The sequence below is a fragment of the Callorhinus ursinus genome, unplaced genomic scaffold (genome assembly GCF_003265705.2).
Source record: "Callorhinus ursinus isolate GAN/ISIS: 27379988/994484 unplaced genomic scaffold, GSC_fseal_2.0 scaffold29, whole genome shotgun sequence".
NCBI lineage: Eukaryota > Metazoa > Chordata > Mammalia > Carnivora > Otariidae > Callorhinus > Callorhinus ursinus.
In genome coordinates, this window is record NW_027397091.1 from 13,927,627 (window position 1) to 13,952,671 (window position 25,045).

A 25,045-nucleotide genomic window follows, 5' to 3' on the forward strand; every position below is an offset into this window, starting at 1 on the left:
CTCCCCTCTAGAACCCTCAGTTTGTTTTTCAGAGTCCATCGTCTCTCATGGTTCGTCTCCCCCTCTCACTTACTCCCCTTCATCTTCCCCTCCTGCTATCTTCTTCTTTTTCTTTTTTCTTAACATATGTTGCATTATTTGTTTCAGAAGTACAGATCTGTGATTCAACAGTCTTGCACAATTCACAGCGCTCACCATAGCACATACCCTCCCCAATGTCTATCACCCAGCCACCCCATCCCTCCCACCCCCCACCACTCCAGCAACCCTCAGTTTGTTTCCTGAGATTAAGAATTCCTCATATCAGTGAGGTCATATGATACATGTCTTTCTCTGATGGACTTATTTCACTCAGCATAACACCCTCCAGTTCCATCTACGTCGTTGCAAATGGCAAGATCTCATTCCTTTTGATGGCTGCATAATATTCCATTGTGTATATATACCACATCTTCTTTAGCCATTCATCCGTCGATGGACATCTTGGCTCTTTCCAGAGTTTGGCTATTGTGGGCATTGCTGCTATAAACATTGGGGTGCACGTACCCCTTCGGATCCCTACATTTGTGTCTTTGTGGTAAATACCCAGTAGTGCAATTGCTGGATTGTATGGTAGTTCTATTTTCAACTGTTTGAGGAACCTCCATACTGTTTTCCAGAGGGGTTGCACCAGCTTGCATTCCCACCAACAGTGTAGGAGGGTTCCCCTTTCTCCGCATCCCTGCCAACATCTGTCGTTTCCTGACTTGTTAATTTCAGCCATTCTGACTGGTGTGAGGTGGTATCTCCTTGAGGTTTTGATTTGGATTTCCCTGACGCCAAGCGATGTTGAGCACGTTCTCATGTGTCTGTTGGCCATTTGGATGTCTTCTTTGGAAAAATGTCTGTTCATGTCTTCTGCCCATTTCTTGATTGGATTGTTTGTTCTTTGGGTGTTGAGTTTGATAAGTTCTTTATAGATTTTGGATACTAGCCCTTTATCTGATATGTCCTTTGCAAATATCTTCTCCCATTCTGTCGGTTGTCTTTTCGTTTTGTGGACTGTTTCTTTGGCTGTGCAAAAGCTTTTTTATTTTGATGAAACCCCAATAGTTAATTTTTGCCCTTGCTTCCCTTGCCTTTGGTGATGTTTCTAGGAAGAAGGTGCTGCGGCTGAGCTCGAAGAGATTGCTACCTGTGTTCTCCTTTAGGATTTGGATGGACTCCTGTCTCATGTTTAGGTCTTTCAGCCATTTGGAGTCTATTTTTGTGTGTGGTATAAGGAAATGGTCCAGTTTCATTCTTCTGCATGTTGTTGTCCAATTTTCCTAACACCATTTGTTGAGGAGACTGTCTTTTTTCCATTGGACATTCTTTCCAGCTTTGTCAAAGATTAGTTGACCATAGAGTTGAGGGCCCATTTCTGGGCTCTCTATTCTGTTCCATTGATCGATGCTGACACTGTATATTTGAGAACCACTCCCTTATACAGAGTTTGACATTCTGACATTTTGATGTTTTGAACTTGGTAAGTGACCATCGTGGAAGGAAGAATTTGATGCCATCACGGTGAAGCAGGAGGACTCACTCCTGTGTGTGGGGTGAGGGGGCTGTGGGGGAGAAGCATGGGGTGTGGACTGGAGACACAGCTGGGGTGGCAGGTGACATGGATGTCCTGCCCCACACCCCAAGCCCCATCTCAGGTGGTCAGCAGCAACTACCAGCATGCTGACGTTTTCCCAAGCCTGGGGACTGTCACCTGTGCCTGCAGAGTCTGCTCCACTGAAGACAGGGGAAGTGACACTCTTGGTGGCAACCGTCTACCCCTGGGGGTCTGGGGAGATATTCCCAGCCTCCCTGTCCTCAGTGGGGCCCCCATGCTTCCGCACAGATGGCCGGCTGGTGGCCCTGTTTCCCACACCAGTAATCCACTCACCAAACCTCCCTTTGATGGCCATTTCCACCTCTCCTGCTCCTTCTCTTCTCTCCTCCCTCCCTCTTCCTAGAGTCACCTTCCAAATACAGCTAATTACCCATACCCCAGTGCTTGCGTCAAGGTCTGCTTTTGGGGAAACCCATTCTAAGATGTACATTCAAATCCTAGCTTCCACTTATGCCCTGTGTGACCCCAGACAGAGGATGAAGTCTCTTGAGCCCATTTCTTCGTCACCACCCCGGGGACAACACTGTCACTTCCCCCTTATTGGGAAGATGGACCAAGATAGGAGGGCCATGGGCCAGCGCCTGGCACAGGGGACAGGTGCTCAGGGGACGTTAGTGTCCTCCTCCCTTGAGGCCGGGGGCATTCTGGGAGGAAGAGGGCAGAGTGCAGAGCAGAATGGACTTGTCAGATCCCTGAAACCTGCAGGCAAGGGGGTTCACCTCAGCACAGGGATGTGGGGGTGAGGGTGCTGGCTGGGTCCCTCTTCCGTGAAAATGCGGTTCTCACTCTCAGAGAGCTGGGCTGACAAGGAAAGACATTTGTGGTGGCCTTGGATGCCTTGAGTCCTCCTGTGTCTGTCCTGGGATTGGATTTGTTTGACTGTGGGCCTCCTAATTTATTGACAGTTTGGTTACCATTCTGTAAAATAGAAGGAGAAGGAAAAACATCTTGAAGTGAATTTCCGAAATGATTTACTCAGCCAGCTTCCCTGCCCCCCAGCGGCCCCCTCCCCAGCTAATAATGCAATGTAGAAACAGAATCCAGACAGGAGACACTGATGGGGGACAAGGTCAATACCGGCTGCCTCTTCATTCTCCACCCACGTTGTGTGAGTTTTCCTGTGGGCTCTGTCCGTGGGGTGCTGTTTGTAAGTACATTTGCTGCAGGCCTATATGACCGAAGGACAAAAGCAGAGTAAGACACAGATAATATGAAGAAAGCATGAGATGCAAGGAAAATCAAAACAAATGCAAATTTCAAGGGGCAAGTCAATTTCTCATAATTAAAAGTAATATTAAAAGTCAGTTTCTATGAGTTCAGATTCAAAGGAGAGTGTCCTTCTTTGAGAAAATTTTATATGAAATTGCAAGCTTGGAGCTGTGGACACTGACGAGGACTTTATCGGGCATTTCCCCCACTCTGTCTCAGCCAAAGACCCAGCTCAGAGCGGGGCTGTTCGCCTTCCTGGCTCTTGGCAGAGCAAGGGGATATGACAATAGGTCAGGCAGATTGGAGCCCATTGTAAACAGACAAACAGAATTTGAGATGCAGACAATTAAAATCTAAGACACTGAGGTGAATCAGTTCCCCCTGGGATTGCTCATGGCAGCCTGTTTCCTCAACTACAGTAGACTCCAGGCCAACTGTGTTCAGCCTTCATATCTGGTACATCATGAGGTTTTGCACAGTAACCTTGAAAACACCTTTTCTTATGTAAATAGTTTTAACCTTCAGATTTCATTGTATAAGATCTTGGTTTTATATATATATATATATATATTCATTGCAGAAGCAAGATGTCAAATACAAAACATAAGCTTGTGTGCATACACACATACATACAAATAGAGAGAAAGCGCCTTAAATAGAGAGCTCAGAAATTTGCATTTAATTCAGTTGGCTAAAGGAGTCACTAAAAGTTCGTGAATAGAATATTGGTAAGTAAACATTTCCTTTCGAGAAATTTACTGTGATAATGGATGGACTAATTAATAATCCAATAAAATTGGATTATTTTGGATATTTGGGATATTTTAGATTGGGTTATTATGCAGTCTAAGAATTGGCAATGTGGGGGTTGGTGATTGCAAGCACAGGGAGTATTTTGGAAGCTCTGGAAAACTGTCTGGATAGGAAACAAGGAGCACTTAGTCAGGAATCCCCAGCACATGTCTGTTACTAAGCAGACATGAAGGAATGCACCTGAGAGGCATGGAAGGAGCAGGATGATGATGACACGGCCATACCACTTTGGAAGGAACGGGAGGAAGGAGCTGCAGAGATTCCAGAAATGTGATGAGTCTGTCTATCCATTCCTGAGGCGGGACCTCATTAAAAGATGATCACAGTTATTTATAGTCTTAGAAAGAACTCCAGAGGGAAGTCTGTTGTGTCCCCCAACCTCTGCTGGGTTATTGTTCTTCCTCCAGTCTACCCTGTGCATTCCCACATGCAATAGGACTTCCTCCTTGTAGGTAGTTGGTGTGAAGGATCCGATTTTGTATAAAAGTATTTGATATGATAAATAAAAAGGGCAACCTTTTAATATTGAATATATTCTGTTTAAGATGGAATTTGGTTTCACTTTATAAGATCAGCTGAGTTGACTCAGAGAGAGGAAAAGTCCCCTCATCTCTAGGATGGGAAGGTGCTTTGGAGCACACAGGAGACCTTAATTCTAGCATCGAAGCTCTCTGGGGATGGTAGGACTCACTGAGAGAAGAGGATGTCAGTATGGATGTCTTTGAAGGCTGGGCATTAAGCACTGTGGCCTTGGGGAGCAGAAGCAAGGATCCCCAGAAGTCTAGGCTGTGGTCAGTGGGGTGGACACTTGGGATGGACAACCTTGTGGTTTTCCTGAGACAGATTCCTTTCTTATGTTCTTGATATCATAAAAAAAAAAAAGCTCTGGGTTCTTTATGAGCCAAAAGAGGATATGGGGGAGCTTCAGTAAGAACTGATGTTGGGTATCTTATGGGCCTTGGTGTCAGAAGCTGGGAGCTAGGCTTAATATGTTTTAAGGAAATAAATAGGGTGATTCATCTACCCAAATACTGTGTTCCACAAATACCTGTTACAATGATTAAAAGGCAGGGCTATGCATTTTTATTGGGCCAGGTTTTTAGAAGTATTTTCTATAGCTGATTTAATTTGATTTACCTTGCTGTGAAATGCTCAGCTTCATAGGCTTGCAGATGCTAGAGTGGAAATTCACTACTGCTGATGATGTAAGTAGCCTAGGACATATAAGATATCTTGTGGATACTTTTTTTGACACTTGTTAAGGGCCTATATGCTTTGAGGATAAGTTCTTTCTGAGCCTCACCTTGATTGAAATACAGAGGTTGTTTGTAAATGTTTGAGAGGCTGTCTTACCCATCATAAACCTATGGTCCCAGTGTTTGATCATTTAAGCCTTACTTTGTCCTGTGTGGTTACTAACATCACCTTTGCTGAAGAGAAAAGAGAAAAGCTACTTTGAGTTCAGAAATAAGGAGGTATCTTTTTTCTGAAGGAGAAAATCCTGTACCCTTTAATACTTTAAGATGTAGTAAGATGTTGCCTTGTCCTGTGGAATTCTGGGTTAATTCTTTAAAAAAGTACACACACACAGACAGAGACACACATACTCAAATCTCTTAATCATCTAAATGGTAAAATGATTTGCTTAGGGTCCTATCCCAAGATTTCTGAACAAAACTCCTAAGATTCTGCACTCAGTCTTGGAATTCTTGTATAGAAGATGGAATAGATAATTCTGTACCGGTCCAGAGACATCTTAGACTAATGAGTAGAAGTTATTCTAGGAAACACAGTTAAACCTGATATATATGAGAACTGTCTTAAGAAGATGATATACCCACATATTTGTAATGCACTCTCTGTTAAAAAAAAAAATCCCACTTTCCAGAGCAGTCTTTATGGTATGATACCATCTTTACAAAAAGGAAAACATACACATATGCCCAGTAAAAATGTTTGCTAAGACTGAGTTTAAAGATGATACTGTGGGGCACCTGGGTGGCTAGGTGGGTTAAGCATCTGCCTTGGGCTCAGGTCATGAGCTCAGGGTCCTGGGTTTGAGTCCTGTGTCGGGATCCCTGCTCAGCGGGGAGGCTGCTTTACCCTCTCCCTCTACCTGCTGCTCTGCCTACTTGTGCTCTCTCTCTCTCCTCTGTCAAATGAATAAATAAAATCTTAAAAAAAATAAAGATGATAACGCATTTTTCTTCTTTTTAGTTATCTGGCTTTTAGTACTTATCCACGAGTCTGCATTTCTTGTGTCATAAAAATAATAATGTGGAAAAAAGAAAAGAACTTGGTAACAGCCATCCAAAGGTGTGGCAGGTTATAAGGCAACAAACCACCCATCGCCAGAGGTAATGAGTAGAAGTGAGAAGGTTCATTGACAGAAATTCCACTGAAGGAGAGCCTTCCATGTAGTTATCGATGGGAGACGATGACCTCTACTTCCCAGCTCAGTTCTAAGGTTCTAGAACCTGGAATTATTCTCCTCTGGGCTATCTTTTCCAAAGCCATTTATAAATGCTCTCACAATCATGGCTCCTGGTCACTGAAAGTGAAGAGGGTGCTAGGGTATTTTTCAGCAGTGTTAAATCTAAAATATCCTCGATATGCATTTTTTCTTATGTGAGCAAAGTGAATAAGGTATCATTTCATGTGGGAGCTGGGCTGGTTGCATGGTAACTGTCAGCCCCCAGACAGACCTGCCTCCTTCTGGCAGCCCCATTTCATCATCCCTGAAGGAAGCCAAATTAGCAGCCTCTTAATGACAGATTGCGAACTTCACTTTCTACGAAGCAAAAAAAAAAAAAAAAAAGACAAATAAGGGACAACCAGATTTTTCTAACAATATCTAATCTATCCTTTTTCTTTTTTTTTTAAATCCGAAAACATTTTAAGTGGCAGTGATCTTCCTATGGAGACAGGCTTAAAAAGGAAAGAGAGGACCCCACCATAGTGCTTGTCCATGGGGGAGCCCCTAAGAACAAAGCATGAACTTCAGTTCAGCCATCCCAGCTGGAGCAAGCACCTTTCTATAGAAATGAGAAAAACTATTTGCAGATAAAAGCAGCGCTGAGGGATCTCTCCAAGAGATTTTAACCACTTCGTGGGGCACACATTTCAGTCTCGCATTGCAAAATGAAAGGAGCTCTGTGCCCAGAAACACCAGCTCATGAAGCCCCATGCATGAAAGAAAAGGTAAAATCCTGAGCACATTTTCTTCACAGTCCTTGTATTTTCCCTCTTAGTTTGTTAGGCTGATGGGGCCTGCAGGGCTGGCTCTATACCTGCAACTCCCTCCAATATCCAGCACTTCTCTGCCCGTTCTGAGTAATCTATCAAAAATAATGAGGAAGTTGGCAGTTGCTGCTGTTCAGTTAGCCAGCAGAAAGGGCATCTCTCCTTAAGTAACCCCACACTGATTCTGGAAAAATTTCATGCAGAGAAAAAAATAAAGTTCAACAAATGAAATCTGTTTGCTTTGCATGTTTGTGGTCTTCAACAAGAGAAGGGGAATATGGTGCATCTTTGGCTCGTGAGAACAGGTTTGATTGGCCTTGTGTGTCTGGTCTTGGGCTTCCCAACTGCTCAGAGCAAAGAGGCCTCTGTGTCCATGACAATTTTAACTATGCTTATAGATTGCTCCAACCGGGGCTCTGAATGGAAATCTCGTAGTTTGTCTATCTTTGGCAGGTGATTGGTTGTCCATTTTCCCCCTCCCTCTACAATGTCTTGCACACATGGAATTACAATACAAAAGAAAGAAAAGTGAAGTGTAGTGGACGCACCATGTTATAGGAGTTTCAGGTGAACAACATGGCGATGGGACAAGTCTATATGTTGTGCTGTGCTCACCTCAAGCAAAGCTCCCATCTGTCACCATGCAACGCTACCACAATACCACTGACTAGATTCCCTATGCTGTGACTTGTTCATTCCATAACTGGAAGCCTGTACTTCCCACTCCCCTTCACCCAACTGGTGGTTTCCAGAAAAGGGGGTGGGGGAGAAGGGCGAAAAGACACTTAAAAAAAATGAAGAAATATGATACCACCCTACAATATCAATGCTTTTTATATTGCTATGTTCCCTTTTGGTCCTTATGTATATTACATATGGTGCCTATGTATTTTACAGAGGTATTTGTGGAATCAACTGTGGACAGTTTTTTTTTTCTCCCTTCAGTTAACTTTGTGCCATAAATACCTTCTCCCATTTATAGTGGTTATTGGTAACTTTTCTGTGACATAATATCATGGGGTGTGAAGCACTGTATTTTCCTAAGCCTTCTCCTGTTATTGAACTTTTGGGTCATTTTATATTTGTACCATTATGGATATGACAAAAAAACAGGCTCTCTTTATATTTTAATAAAGATGCAAACTCTTATTTGATTCCCTAGTTGCTAAAGATATCACTAACTGTGTTGTTCCTTATAGTCCTTTATTATGGTTAGAATGCCATTAGTCCATTGTTTAAGGCATATGCTTTCTATGGCTTTCGGGGAAGCTGGATTTGAAACATTGTACCATGAGGACTTCTCATGTCTGAAAATGAAGTTCATTAAAAAAAACAATTTAAGAAAGTCCAAGAAGTCCTTGATTAACTAGAACATTTGAGTGGAGAGTGTTCAAGTTAATTGAATTTCCTGATATTTGCTACTGCTGTTATTATTAGCTTATATTTATATAGACACTAGAGGTTAAAACACAATTTTCTTGATATAATTTTTTACATTGTGTAACTTGGGTGGGTAAAAAAACCTTATTTCTTCTTTATGTTGGTTCCTGGCATTGTGTGTGAAACATATATGCCTCTTTGTGTCAAGGCAGTGCCACAAATTGTCTCTCATATAGTGAGTGTAATTCTGTCTCAGAAAGGGTAGTTTGCCGAATCACCTGGCATCATTCCGAACCCCGTGATGGTGTAACATTGTCCATGCAATTGGAGTAGAGTGGCTCCAATATGGTGAAACTTGAGAATTATCCGTAGGACCCAAGACATCCCTTTGTATGTATGACTGTATTAACAAAATTCCAGATATGAATATTTGGATCTATTTGCTCTTTCTCATCACAGTGGCTTGCCACAGAAATTCCAGATAATTGAGGACTCCATCATTTAAGATCGAGAGAACTCCAGAATTGGCAGAGACTGTGACAATCATCTGGGTGAGGAATTGGAAGCCCAGAGGAATCATGAGTTTTCTTCAAGGATTAGGACTTGATTTAAAACCCTGGAGTTGTTGGGGCACCTGGGTGGCTCAGTCGTTAAGTGTCTGCCTTCAGCTCAGGTCATGATCCCAGGGTCCTGGGATTGAGCCCCGCATCGGGCTCCCTGTTCTGCGGGAAGCCTGCTTCTCCCTCTCCCACTCCCCCTGCTTGTGTTCCCTCTCTCACTGTGTCTCTCTCTGTCAAATAAAAAATAAAAATAAAAAACTTAAAAAAAAATAAAATAAAACCCTGGAGTTGTGATTCATTACCCAGTTCTCTTTCTTCTACTTCATGGTTATATTTAGAATTTCATTGCATATACTCTTGGATCTTTTTTTGAAACAGCCAGGAGCAGTTGATGGAGCATCACTTAAATATTCACTGTCATCTCACTTAGCAGTACTGCATTAAGTAATAAAGCAAGGACATTTGACTTCGTGTCAGTCTTCTGTTCATTTGGTAACTTTGTATTGCTTCTCTACATTGTGGTAGGCTATGTGCTAGGTTCTCAGAGCACAGAGACAAAGACATAATCCTGAGGCAATCTGGTATTGTAGGATTCAAACCAGGACTTGAAGCCTGGTTCTGCCATGTCTTTATTATAAGCTTGGGAAAATTATTTGACCCCTCTACCTACATAGAGAGTGACAGAAAGTAGAGAAGTCTGATTTAGTCCATTCTGGTGTTCCATATACCTTGCCTTATGTATTGTGAAATGAGTCTCAGGAAGGGGAGGATTCCAGTCTGCCCTGTCTCACCTTGAGAACATAGTGATGCTTGGGTATCTCTGAAGGGAATAATGGGTAGTGTGAAGACAGAGGACCACCCCATAGGCTGGAGGATTCAGAAACAAACTTGAGTCTCTCTGTTGAATAGCCTGGGCTTTAAGGAGGGGAATTGTTTCTGAGGCCAATAAGGCCATCCCTGGAGGTCATTTCCTGTCCATGGGGACCTCTACAGGTCCATTGGGCTTAGTGTCTTCTTGACTCAATGTCACCCAGAGACATTCCCTCTTACAAAGCCCCTGGGATTTTGAAAGGATTATGCCTTGGCACCCATCCCTTGTAGTAGTAAAAAATACAGACATGTTCTTGATTTTCTTCTGTTAGTCTCTGCATAGGTAGATAGGTCAAGTAAATTTTGAACTTTACTCAAGTTTAGTGAGAGCAGGAAGAGGAGGATTCATAATCCTTGGAGACCTGTTATAATTTTTCCTTCTACAGATTTTGAGAAAAACTTATCTCACCTCTTGGTAGGCAGTGCTGGTCAGTAGGGTGAAGCTCAGAGCTCTCCGAAGCAGTGCTGGCCCTTTGTGAAAGGAGAAACTCCTTTTCCTCAACTTTCAAATGGGTGGACCAGAATGACTGACCCAAACTCACAGAAATAAAGGCTAAAGCAAGATAGGGCTGGTGGGCTAGGTGATCCTACAGAGATGATTGTTCTGGTTTCTAAAAGTGACACGCACAGTCCTTTTGGGAGCAAGATTTGAAATTTACAAGATGAGGGGTAAAGCTACAATTTTATGACTATGTGTGTATGAAAGGGTAACTGAGAAGCTCTGTTTCAAGATTTTTCTGCCACAGCCTTTGTTAAGATACAACCGGCAAGTTTCCTCACAAAGGAACAGAACAGTAATGAAGATCATGAAATGTAATCTCTGGTAGGACACTCCTTTTTAAGGACATCTTGCTACTCATATCTTGATCATTGGCTTCACCAGGCATCTGGTGGTCAACGCTCAAAACTGAGAAACCATTCCTACATGCTACATTTTTTTCACCTTGTCTTTCCATAAACATTCCTTTACTGATTTCCCTTATGCTGCTTGGCCATAACTCTCCTGTGCTCTTACCAGGACCATTCTGCTTACCCAGGATTCCCTCCTCTTCATTCCATCCTTCCTCGTGACATCTGTTATAACTTCCTCCAACCACTTTCTTGCTAAAGAATCTGTGGTGGGTCTCAATGGTCCACAGGAGAAACTCTAAATTCCTTTGCCTAATATTTTGTGCCCATTCACCTATCCAGCCTTCTACCCCACTTCCCAACACCCCTTTACTGTGCTCACAGGTTCTCTGAATTTCCACTAAATTTGCTTAACTTGCCCTGTGGGTTTCTGCTCATGAGGCACCATCATCTGCCTTTCCCCAATTTTCAAAATCCTCTCTTCAATCTCCTCTTTTCTTTTATGGAACTATCTTTGATCTGTAACCCCTATGATTTGGAAATAATCTCTCCCTCCTTCATACTCCCAATGCAAGCCATTTGGACATTTTTCCATGTACCTTCTTAGATGCAGTAGCCAAGAATCTAGAAAAGATTCTAAGAATCTATGCCAGGAGTATATACTGCAAAGTTTTCATCATAGAGATGGCATTTTAAGTCATGAGGCTGGATGTAGTCACTAAATAGACAGCAAAGATAGGAGAGGTGGACCAGGGAGAACACCAGTATTTAGAAGTCCTGAGCTGTGGCTCAGTTTATACCATCTTCATATGATCATGTAAGTCTAACACAGAGCAAGCATCAATAAGTGACCATTGAATTGAAGTAAAAATTGAGTCAGTATTTCCTGAACTTGAATTTTCAAATGGTTGGGCTTTCCCTGTACAAGGGATGGGACAAGTGTCAACTATGCCCACTTCCAGGATGCTGATCCATGAGCCCTGTCTTTTCTACCAACCTCTGCCCTAAGGAAAAATGGGTTATTGACAGATTCATGTATTCATTCACACACATTCAAAGACCACTCCTCCTGTAACATGCAACAGTGAAAGAATAATATAGCAATGAGCTGATAAGATGCTACAAGAGTGTGAGATACATGGAAACAGGTCAAATTTAACAGCATGGTAAAATGAATGCTACTACTGGGGCAAGAACAGCATGGTTGTTTCTCATCCAGCTACTTGGAGGAGAGAGAAAACATGCAGTATGGGATTTTCCCCAAAACTAGTGTGGAGTGCCATTCTCCAACAGGCTAGTGAAGAAAATGCCTCTCAAATCCTGTGCTCCATCTTTCTTCAGGGTTTGAGACATAATAGCATAGTGATAAAGGCCTGAATGTTAGAGTCAGAGAGACATGGATTCAGTACCTGGTCTTGTCACTTACGTGTTTGCTTGAGTGAGTTATTAAGCTTTCTAGAAACTCAGAACTGAAGGTTTTATTGTATTTGTATGTGATGTTACATGAGTCATGAGTCAGGAAACAACAGGTAAATGAGTGATTGCGAGACAGGCAAAACATCTCCGAGTACTCCTTCCTTGTTTTTTATTAAATGAGTCGCAGAAAGGAAATATGAAACTGACTCTTCAGAGGCCACTTTGTCAAATAAAAAACCCAACCAAAGCTTCATAACAGGGAAAAAAGTACCATATATTACTCTCCCACATGGGAGCTTAATGACACAGTTGGGGCTGATGTTTACCATTTTCAAAAGCAAGAAAAATTGAGCTACAACTTCTCCTTATTCTCAGGTCACAAAGAATGGAATTGAGGTTGGAAAGGGAGGTTTCTGAAGTTCACTCAGCATCAGGGAAATACATATCAAAACCACAATGAGATACCACCTCACCCTGGTCAAAATGGCTAAAATTAGTAACACAGGAAAAAACAGATGTTGGCGAGGATGTGGAGAAAAGGGAAAACTCTTACACTGCTGGTGGGAATGCAAACTGGTGCAGCCACTCTGGAAAACAGTATGGAGCTTCCTCCAAAAGTTAAAAATAGAGCTGCCCTGTGACCCAGCAATTACACTACTAGGTATTTATCCAAAGGATACAAACATAGTGATCTGAAGAGATACATGCACCCTGATGTTTATAACAGCATTATCAACAGTAGCCAAACTGTGGAAAGAGCCCAAGTGTCCATCAACTGATGAATGGATAAAGATATATATATATAATGGAATATTACTCAGCCATCAAAAAGAATGAAATCTTGCCATTTGCAACCATGTGGATGGAACTAGAGTATGTTATGTTAAGTGAAATAAGTCAGAGAAAGACAGATACCACATGATTTCATGTATATGTGGAATTTAAGAAACAAAACAGATGAACATAGGAGAAGGGAAGGAAAAATGAAGATAAAAACGGAGAAGGAAGCAAACCATGAGAGACTCTTAACTATAGGAAACAAACTGAGGGTTGCTGGAGGGGAGGTGGGTGGGAGGATGGGGTAATTGGGTGATGGGCATTAGGGAGGGCACTTGATGTGATGAGCACTGGGTGTTGTATGCAATCACTAATGAATCACTAAATTCTACCCCTGAAACTAATAATACACTATATGTTAACTAAATTAAATTTAAATTAAAAATTTTTTAAAAAGGAGCTCTCTGGGGGCTCTTGGGTGGCTCAGTCGGTTAAGCGTCTACCTTCGGCTCAGGTCATGATCCCAGGGTCCTGGGATCGGATTCCTCATCAGGCTCCCTGCTCAGCGGGGAGTCTGCCTCTCCTTCTGTCCCCCTTCATGCTTGTGCTCTCTGTCTAAATAAATAAATAAAAATAAGAATAAAAAATAAAAAAATCAAAAAGGAGCTTTCTGAAGTTGATTCCCTGTAAATGAATGCAATAGTGCTGTGCAGCCCCAAATGCCAGACACCAGCATACCACCAGATGGGTTAGATGGTTCTGATTATTTATTTCTATGTAAGAAGCAATCCTCAATCTTAAGGGTTTGGGACAATTAACTATCAAATCTCACAATTTGTTAGGTCAGAACTTTGGGTTTGTCTGGGTGATTCTTCTGTTCCATGTGGCATTGAGTGAAGTCACTTGCTGGTACTCATCCACCAAAAAGTCTTGTCTAGAGGGTCCAAGATGGCTTCACTCATGCGTCTAGCATCATGGCTGGGTTGGCTGGAAGTCTGAGCTTCACTGGGAATCTGGAATGGAGCACCTACCCATGGCATATCCCTAAAGACGATCTCGGGGTAGTCTGATTTCTTCAGTGGTGGTTTGGTTTCCAGAGTGAGTACTCTAATAGCAAGAATCGTAGCCCAAAGTGTTCATACGTGGAAGCTTAGCTCACATGTCTCAGAACATCATCCCCCCACATTCTGTTGGTTAAGTGAGTCACTAAGGGCAGCCCAGATTCAAAGGGAGGGGAAAGAGACTTGATTTCTTCTTTTTTCTTTTTTTAAAGTAGGCTCCTTGCTCAGTGCTTGAACTCATGACCCTGAGATCAAAACCTGAGCTGAGATCAAGAGTCTGAAGCTTAACAGACAGCCACCCAGGCACCGCAAGAGATTGATTTCTTAATGGGAAGAATAACATAGAATTGGTGACCATCTTTATTTTATTATACAGACTTACAGCTGGGTTATGAGTGCTAGGGCTATTTCAAACTCAAGTTTCACATGATATACTATTCTTTCGCTCTGGAATAGCACAAGTTCATGTGCCCTCATGGCCTCTTACCTCAATCATTTCTAACTCTCAGCCCACACAAGGGTCAGGTTGGTGGACCCAGGTACTTCAGGCTTGCCTGCATGGCTCTCAGCCAATGATGGCTTGGAGAAGGCGGGTAAATATCCCAGCTCCCTGCCCCTCCATAGAGACAATCCCAAGGTATGTCATACAACATTCAGAAGTCCCTGGCATGATTGAGCCTCAGTTGCCCATGGTGATAATGTGCTTATCAACCAGCCCACTCCATATCTCTTTCTTTCTTCTCTCTGCTTCACTTTCTACCCATCCCTCCACCATTGGTTCCTGAGATCCTCTACCAAATAAATTGCTTTTGCTGCTTTTGCTTCTGGGGGATGCTGCTAGGGACTGATAATAATTTTAGAGCATGGAATTAGAATATCTAGTACTAGACTTGCTGCAACTTGGGGGAAGATACCACATCTCTTTTAGGACCCAATTACATAATTCAAAATTTAAAGGGTTGTTGACCTGATGATGATTAAACTGAGCCTTGCTTTTTTCCAAGTGACTTGCTCAAGGTAGCTGGTAGGTGTGGTGGTGTGTCAGGACTAGAACTCTGGGTCTTCTGATTTCTGGTCTCCATTCTTGCCTCTGCAGAATGTCGTGGGGGACTCAGCTGCTTCCCTCAGCTCTTAAGCCTGTCCATGAGCACACACCATGACAGATGATGCAATGAAGATGCATTTGTGTATACACACACACACACACACACACACAAGTGCACACACACAAAAATCCACACATGCATTTGCCTCTAGTAAGTAGCCTGCCTTGCTCACTTCACTGCTCAAGGCTCAAGTAGAGTCTAAAAGCCATAAAACAAAAGATTGTCCATCTCACATACATTCATCTGTTTTTCTCATTTTTTTAATTGGATGATTTGTCAGCTTGCTTTATTCCCAAAAGAAAAATAAGTACACTTTTTATCTATTGCCAGTCGTATACCTAGAGTATTTGGAACTGAGCAAATAATTTTTTATTTTATTTTATTATGTTATGTTAATCACAATACATTACATCATTAGTTTTTGATGTAGTGTTCCATGATTCATTGTTTGCATATAACACCCAGTGCTCCATTCAATACATGCCCTCTTTAATACGCATCACCAGGCTAACATATCCACCCATCCCCCTCCACTCTAGAACCATCAGTTTGTTTCTCAGAGTCCATATCCATCATGGTTCGTCTCCCACTCCGATTTCCACCCCCCTTCATTTTTCCCTTCCTACTATCTTTTTTTTTTTTTAACATATAATGTATTATTTGTTTCAGAAGTACAGGTCTGTGATTCAACAGTCTTACACAATTCACAGCACTGAGCAAATCATTTTTAAACATCTCCCTTCACCTATACAACACAATTATTTTCAATAATAACCTTGTAATAACCATGAAAACAATTATTCTCTTGATTTAGTCCTGATTTATTATGTCCAGATTTAGTATTTAGTTTTTAAAACAACCAACAATTAAAAGAAGAAAATGAAGGGTGCCTGGGTGGTTCAGTCTCTTAGGCAACGGACTTTGGGTTTCCACTCAGGTTGTGATCTCAGGGTCATGAGATCGAGCCCCACGTGAGGCTCTGTGCTGGGCGTGGAGCCTGCTTAGGATTCTCTCTCTCTCTTTAAATAAATAAACAAATAAATAAAATAAGAAAATGAAATTTAATTAAAAAAAAGTCTTCAAAGCCAGTAAAATATTCCACGCATGAACTAAAACTCACCTTCCTCAAACAGAACCATTACACCTCACAGTTTGTCCATGCTTTCACTGTTTAAATTTCAAATACAAATAAAAACTCCAGGTCATCTCATCAAGTGACAGAAGTGAAATAACTTGAATTCAAAGTCTTGTCTTTACCATCAGCATCTGTCCTTATTTTTATTTCTAACTTTTTGGCCTCAGGGCAGGCATGCGTAGCACTGCAGGGACCGGGTTTAGGGTCTGTGCTCAGATCAGGCAGCCGAAGGAAGCTCCTAGACTTCTTGAGCATTGTGAATTTCCTCTCACAGCTGGGCCTAGTGGAGCGCTCGTGAGAGATCAGCTGCAGGTAACACTGGACTTCTCTGAATTAACTTCCAAGTAGTAGATAGTGTTTATTAAAGGAGAGGTAATTAAAAAAAAAAAAGCGTTCTGTTTGAAGTTTACAAGTACGTGACCAAAACCCAGTAATGACTGCAATTATTGTTTAAAACTTAGACCAAGAAAGATATTCTTCAGGGAAGTGTATTACTTGGCTGACATTGTTTAGAACTTTTGACACAAGGGGCCACATGGGGATGAATGAAAGTAGATGGGCTCTCAGTCAATGTCAGCATTACTTTCAATGTCTCTGCAGGTAATGCACCCCGTTGTCTGAACTTGAGGCCCATCACACCCACCACCTTGTTCTGGGTTGGCCACAGCGTGCATCTTGGAAGGGCCATTCGTCTTTGCGGTGGGGAAGGGAAGGGGCTTAGGCTGTAGTCTGAATTTCAGCAGAGGGGGGATCAAATCTGGGAGCTTATTATGTGTGCGTTCTTAGGTAGCTGTGAGCAAAGAGCTTGGGAAGGCAAGGGAAAGATGAGCCTGTTTCTATCAAATTCTGACACTTGAAGAAAACACTGTAATTTGATATAATCAAGGGGTCTTAAATTACATTGAAGTCTTTGGAGGAAATTGTGGCATACTTGCTGGAGATTGAGTGTAATCTTGGAAAAATCAACGGGTGGCAGAAATAAGTATTGATGAGTCCAGGCCCAGGAAGGCCTCATCACTATGGGATGTGGGCTGATTGACTAGTGTGAAACATGGTTGGGCCAATTCATGGAGAGGAAATGTTAATTCCATGTTTGTTAATCAGCTTACATATTTATAAGGGTTTTGTAAAAACATGAGGATCATTTACTGGGACTTCCTGCACCTCTTCCTCAAATTCAAGCTGTATCATCCCACATCACTTCTGTCAAGTCCCAGGCTCCTCAGCTCCCCAGCAGAGGACCACCTGCCCAGCCCTCAGAGATCCCAAGAAAGTGGGGAGCAGGAGCGGGGCCCAGGGATTTAAGTGAAGTTCTGCACACAGGCCCTTTCCTGGAGATTTCTTGTTCCTCCGCAACATAATACCTTAAAATCCACATTGAGTTGATTGAATCATCCTTAAAATGTACTGATTTAATATAAAATTTTTATTCAGATCCAGGAAATCATCATCTGTGCTCCTGTATCATGGACATTGTTTAGAATCCCTGGCACGGGGTGCTGAATAAGACTAGTGTTAGTGAACACGCCTGCTAAACTAGCTCCCAGGTCAAGAAACAGAACGCTGACAGTCACCCCAGAAAACACCACGTCCCCTCTCCTAGCTACTGTCATTGTCCCAAGGGCCACCACTCTCTGGACTTCTAATCCCACAGATTGGTTTTCGAGTTTGACCCAGGTGGCATCTGGCTTTCTTCACTAGACATTCTGTGTAATTGACTGTTTAAATTGTTGGTACGCATAGCAGCACATTCATTTCATTGCTGAGTGGTGTTCCATTGTTTAATATATCACAGTTTATTTTCAATTCTGTTTTTCAAACCTTAGGTGGATTTCTGGCTTCGGCTCTAATGAACATATCTTTTGGTGGGAACATACGGGCTTTTCTGTGGGTTGGGTGTATACTGAGGGGCAGACTCTTCTTTGGAAATGCATTTTCCTTTCCTTTCCATCTATAAGACCTGTGTTCGGCTTTGCCCCTCTAGCATCATCTCCCCTGAGCCACTGTAAATCTTATTGGCTCCAGTAGATCCCTTACCCAATCTATCTGTTTACACTTTTGTCACAGTTACTATCCTAAAACTGACATTGTTTGCATGCCACTCTTCTAACCCCCAAATATCTGGCGCACTCCGCTGTCTTCCAAACAGAAACCAGTGTTGAATATCTGCCCTCTGGCTCTGCCCACCAACCTCTTGTCTTTGGCACATTCGGTTGATGAGTCATATTATCTTCTTTGCAGTTCCTACATCACACCTGTCCCATTTTAGGGGCTTATTTTCTCAGCTCCAAATGTTTGCTCCCCATTTTCCACTTCTCAAAGTTTTAAAGAAATGTCGGTAGCATAAGATAGTATTTGCTGGTGGCATCACAATTCCGGACTTCCAGCTCTATTACAAAGCTGTCATCATCAAGACAGTATGGTCCTGGCACAAAAACAGACACATAGATCAATGGAACAGAATCGAGAGCCCAGAAATGGACCCTCAACTCTATGGTCAACTTATCTTTGACAAAGCAGGAAAGAATGTCCAGTGGAAAAAAGACAGTCTCTTCAACAAATGGTGTTGGGAAAATTGGACAGCCACATGCAGAAGAATGAAACTGGACCATTTCCTTACACCACACACAAAAATAGACTCCAAATGGTTGAAAGACCTAAACGTGAGACAGGAGTCCATCCAAATCCTAAAGGAGAACACAGGTAGCAACCTCTTCGACCTCAGCCGCAGCACCTTCTTCCTAGAAACATCACCAAAGGCACAGGAAGCCAGGGCAAAAATGAACTATTGGGATTTCATCAAGATAAAAAGCTTTTGCACAGCAAAAGAAACAGTCCACAAAACCAAAAGACAACCGACAGAATGGGAGAAGATATTTGCAAATGACATATCAGATAAAGGGCTAGTATCCAAAATCTATAAAGAACTTATCAAACTCAACACCCAAAGAACAAATAATCCAATCAAGAAATGGGCAGAAGACATGAACAGACATTTTTCCAAAGAAGACATCCAAATGGCCAACAGGCACATGAAAAAGTGCTCAACATCGCTCGGCATCAGGGAAATCCAAATCAAAACCTCAAGGAGATACCACCTCACACCCGTCAGAATAGCTAAAATTAACAAGTCAGGGAACGACAGATGTTGGCGGGGATGTAGAGAAAGGGGAACCCTCCTACACTGTTGGTGGGAATGCAAGCTGGTGCAACCCCTCTGGAAAACAGTATGGAGGTTCCTCAAACAGTTGAAATTAGAGCTACCGTTCGATCCAGCAATTGCACTACTGGGTATTTACCCCAAAGATACAAATGTAGGGACCCGAAGGGGTACGTGCACCCCAATGTTTATAGCAGCAATGTCCACAATAGCCAAACTCTGGAAAGAGCCAAGATGTCCATCGACAGATGAATGGATAAAGAAGATGTGGTATATATACACAATGGAATATTATGCAGCCATCAAAAGGAATGAGATCTTGCCATTTGCAACGACGTGGATGGAACTGGAGGGTGTTATGCTGAGTGAAATAAGTCAATCAGAGAAAGACATGTATCATATGACCTCACTGATATGAGGAATTCTTAATCTCAGGAACAAACTGAGGGTTGCTGGAGTGGTCGGGGGTGGGAGGGATGGGGTGGCTGGGTGATAGACATTGGGGAAGATATGTGCTACGGTGAGCGCTGTGAATTGTGTAAGACTGTTGAATCACAGATCTGTACTTCTGAAACAAATAACGCAACATATTTTGAGAAAAAAAAAAGAAAAAGAAGAAGATAGCAGGAGAGGAAGAATGAAGGGGAGTAAGTCAGAGGGGGAGACGAACCAGGAGAGATGATGGACTCTGAAAAACAAACTGAGGTTTCTAGAGGGGAGGAGGGTAGGGGGATGGGTTAGCCTGGTGATGGGTATTAAAGAGGGCACATTCTGCATGGAGCACTGGGTGTTATGAACAAACAATGAATCATGGAACACTACACCAAAACAAATTATGTAATATATGGTGATTAACATAACAATAAAAAATTAAAAAAAATAAATAAAGGCAGAGACACGTGCACAAAAAAAAAAAAGATAGTATTTGCTATAGAGTTTTCAGAGTGGATAATTCTGATCTAATAGGCATCACCTTCTTCTGATCAACTCACTCCCTACCTGCTTTTCTTCCTTCTCCCAGATTCCAGTCAAAGACATCTTCCCTTTGTTCCATCTGTAACTCAGAAGCCACCTTTGTGTCGTCTTTACCATCTACTCTCAACATCCAATTCCCGAGCAAGTTGTGGTGTGTGGTCTCTGCAGAGCATCTCCCCAGAGTTTCTTTCTTTCTGACTCTATCTGACTCTCCTGTCCCCTCCCGTTATCAGTCCTGTACCAACAGCAGCATCTCCATCCTGAGCTGTACTAACACCTTCCTAGCTTCTTAAATGGTCCCCTCTTTCCTCCCTATTGTCAATGTGCCAGAGGAGCCCGACTGAGCTTTAAAAAATGAGTCCATTCATGCCAATCTCCCTAAAACCCTCAAGTGTTTTCCACTTTACTTGTAATAAAACCCCACCTCCTTACTGCCATCTAGAAATCCGCATGAACTGCTTCCTCCCATTATCCAGTCCCCGTCCCAAATGTGACTTCCTCTGAGATGCCATCTGAACCCCCACAACTCACTCTAACCCCTTGTCCCCTTTACTTTCTAGAGAAACTCACTGGCGGAAACTCTATCTGCTCCCTTCTTATTGTTTCTCCTCTCACTGGAATGTGAGCCTTACGGCCAGAGCTTCCTCTTGGTTATCACTGAAACCCCAATGAATATAACAGTGCCTGGCCCGTGGTAGGCACCGAATAACTATTTGTCAAATGAATAAGTGAATGAATTAATACAGAAGTGAGTAGATAGTAATGAAGTTCCCCCACTCATGTCCAGACTGAGGATAAAACCTCTTATTCTCCTGTCATCTTCCACAACGCCCCTATGAGATTGACATCCTCCTTCCTCTGGAATAATTTACACTAACCTTTAATATTTTGCTTATTTCATTCTTTTTTTAAATTTTATTTTATTTTGTTATGTTAATTACCATACATTACATCATTAGCTTTTGATGTAGTGTTCCATGATTCATTGTTTGCGTATAACACCCAGTGCTCCGTGCAGAACCTACCCTCTTTAATACAGATCACTGGGCTAACCCATGCCCCCACCTCCTCCCCTCTAGAACCCTCAGTTTGTTTTTCAGAGTCCATAGTCTCTCATGGTTCATCTCCCCCTCTGATTTCCCCCCTTCATTTTTCACTTCCTACTATCTTCTTCTTCTTTTTTTTAAACATATAATGTATTATTTGTTTCAGAGGTACAGGTCTATGATTCATCAGTCTTACACAATTCACAGCGCTCACCATAGCACATACCCTCCCACTGGGGAGGGTATATGCTTATTTCATTCTGCCTTATAAAAGTATTTGCTCACTTGTGAGAGTCCACTGCGGGTTATAAGACCCCGAGGGCAGAGCTTCTCCTTCTTAGCCCTCTTTTGGGCTTCCAAGCTGTGTGTCTCAATAAGGCTCTAACTCACGGTAAAGGGTTTTGACCCATTTAAAGAGAGAGTTTGTATGTTTGTGAAAGATCCTTGCTAAGATGAACATTGTCCTGTGTGTTAGCATTGCAAAACAATATGTTTTTGGCCTTTGAGTCTCTTCCGGAACACACTCTGGGTAAACTGCCTGAGGAAGTTCTGTGCGTCAAGGAACAGGTGACCCTGGGCAGCTGTTTCATTTCCAGCCAAGGGAACACTGGGATCCTATTTTGAAAGTTGCATTAGGAAGACTTAAATTTAAATGTGCAATATCAATTAAACTACTTTTCGCTTTATTGGAGACGCCAAGAGAGCAAAAGCCCTGTATTTATTAAAAATCTCTGATTTTTAATAGAAGAGATAGGCTTCTAACTTAACAAAATCAGCTCCCTAGAGCAGTATCTTAGCCACAAGAGAGGGAAATGGTTTCCAGATTGGAGATTTTCATTCTCTCGCTCTCTTTCTCTCTTTTTAAAAAATATTTTATTTATTTATTTGAGATAGAGAGAGTACAAGTAGGGGGAGGAGTAGAGGGAAAGGGAGAGGGAGAGGCAGACTCAGTGCTGAGCCCAGAGCCCTAAGGGGGCTCGATCCCAGGACCCTGAGATCATGACTTGAGCCAAAACCAAGAGTCTGATGCTTAACCAACCGAGCAACCCAGGTGCCCCCACTCTCCCCCCTTTATTTTTAAACAAAGAGAAAGGTCCACTTATCCTGGGACCTCTAACATTGGAAGTACATCTCAATTACTGAACATAAATGCGTTCCTCTTGGAAGCAAGAAAAAGCAACCACAACAGTAAGTGCACCGTGTCAACAAAACACACCGATTCACAGAATCTTCCATCCAGCCTAAGAGGAAGGTTGCTGATGTGCCACAGAGTGATTGTGTGATGTGGATAAAACATTTCTGCTCTTTTTGGTTCTAAAATGAGGTCCCTGAGATGTCCCTAGTTCTTTCATGTGGATTTGGAGGGACGGTGTGCAAAGGAACTGTTGCCTCTGCATGGGACACATGGACATTTAGTTATTTTTTTTAAATAGCACTTATTTATTTATATTTAATTTTTTTAGATATTCTATCTATTTGAGGGAGAGAGCACATGCACGGGGCAAGGAGCAGAGGGAGAGAGACAAGCAGACTCCACACTAAGTGCGGAGCCTGACCCGGGCTTGATCCCAGGACCCTGAGATCAGGACCTGAGCTGAAATCAAGAGGTACACACCTAACCTACTGAGTCTCCCCCATCCCAGGAGCCCCTAGCATTTATTTTTTAATAACCCAAGGGAGTCATAGAGGTACAGGGACTTCTTTTTCTTTTTTCAGATTTTCTCCTAGGAGATTTCATGATGAGAAATAAAGATGCTTCATCCATAAAAGAGGAAAGATAACTAACTTTACAAAAACCACATTTTAATTATTTTAGCAAACAAGTAGGGTTTCTGTCTTTGTCCCCTTCATTATTCTGCCACCGTGTCACTAGGACAAATAATGAGGTCATCAGAATAACAAAAGAAATCTGAGATAAAATCCTATTAAATTACAAATTCCTACACTCCTGCAACTGTACAAAGCAGCAAAACCGGTTTTATGTGAATTTCTTTGAAGTCTCATGCTATTTTAGAGAGTAGCCCTATCTGTAAAATAATTTGAGGCCTACAGATATGCCAAAACTTGCATCATTCAATCATATTTCAATTCATTTTATCATCTCTCTGAAGCCGAATTAGTGCGTTTACGCCAAAGTGTTAAAAGAGTGACATTAGCTTGTTACAAGAATAATATTGCAAAAATAAACTTTTATTTGGGGGATTTTATTCTAAAATCTAGACATTTACAATGAAGAGGATCTATGTGTGACATAAGGCCACACTTAGTGGTTAAAAGCAAGTGTTTCCTGTGGTGTCTCTCAGATTGGATGGGGGCCCCCAAATGTGGTGGGAGCCCCGGTGGCATGGGCGTTGAAGGGATTCACCCAAGAAGTTATTGAATACAGCGCAAGGGAGCAGCAGGTATGACAGGAGAGACTGTCTGCAAGGAGGCAGTAGGTGGGGGCTGTGTTTAAAGAGGGAAGGTGAGGAAGTATGGGGGACATCTGGAATTTTCCCTTTTTTGGTAACTCTGCCAGGTTGTAAGTAGCCCACTGATTAGTTAAGGCCTGTGGATATTTTGAGGTGGGTCACCTGATGGGCCTGTCTGGATTCAGCCAGGGGGTTGGGGTCCCTTTGGGCCCTTCTGCCTTGATCAGGTTTTCATTGCTCAAGCCTGTTTACAGCAGCCTCCACATTTCCTTTGGTGACAGACACCACTTGTTCTAGTCTCATCTCACCATTTACTGACCACATAACTGGGCTTAATTTCTTGGCTTTGCTTAGGGTTCTTGGTTAGAAGCCTCAACTGACTTCGGCTTACTTAGGCATAGAAGGAATTAAAACAAGAGAAGGGAAGGCTGGAAACTCAGGGAGAGGAAAACAGGCAAGAACAAGGAAATAGGGTAGCCAGAACCACAATGTAGGTCCTGCTCCAGAAACATCCACTGGGGGGCTGCCATCATGATGCCTGCACACTGGTTGCTACCACAGCACTAGACACTCCTATAGTTGCTTTGGACAAGGGTGTCATGAGCTCTGGTGGGGAGACCTCCTAGTGCTGGAGAGCCCTGGGCTCTGTCCTGACCCTTCTTATATGGTCTGTACTCAGTCCCTTTGTTATCTCAGCTGGTCTCAGAGCTCTATACATCATCTCTCTGATGCGCTCCCAAATTTATATTACCACCTCTTCCCAGAACCCCAGATCATATCCAGTTGCCTACTCAGCATCTCCAGTGGACATCTAAGAGAAAACTCAGCACAACTTGTCCAAAACTGAATGACCCTCCCTCGGGTCCTCCAGCTTGCACCTGGTCATCCTCATTTCAGTGCCAGGTAGCTTGATCCCTCCACTTCATCTCTCTTCTTTTCTCCACATCTCACATTCAACCCATTAGGAAATCCTCCTGGTTCCAGATTTAAAATATACATAGAATGTGACCTCTTCTTTTCGCCTTTACTGCCCCCACCGTGACCTGAGCATCCTCACCCCTCACCTGGGGTCCTGCTCTAGCTCCTCCATTCTATCTCCCTGCCTCTGTCCTTGACCCCACCTGCCTCCACCACACTCTGCATGTTAAAATGCAACGTGGGTTTTGCATGAACATAATTTCCATTTAACATGACTAAATAGTAGTATGATAAGTGTATCTTTAATATTATAAGAAACTGCCAAAAAAAAAAAAAAAAGAGGAGAAGACTTTCGTGAACAGGAACTAAGATAATATACAAGGGCTTAGTGCAGTACCTCAAACATAGTAAGAGCTCAATAAAAGCAAAAGCTGTACTAATAACCATGGTAATAATTAAAAAAGAAGAAACTGC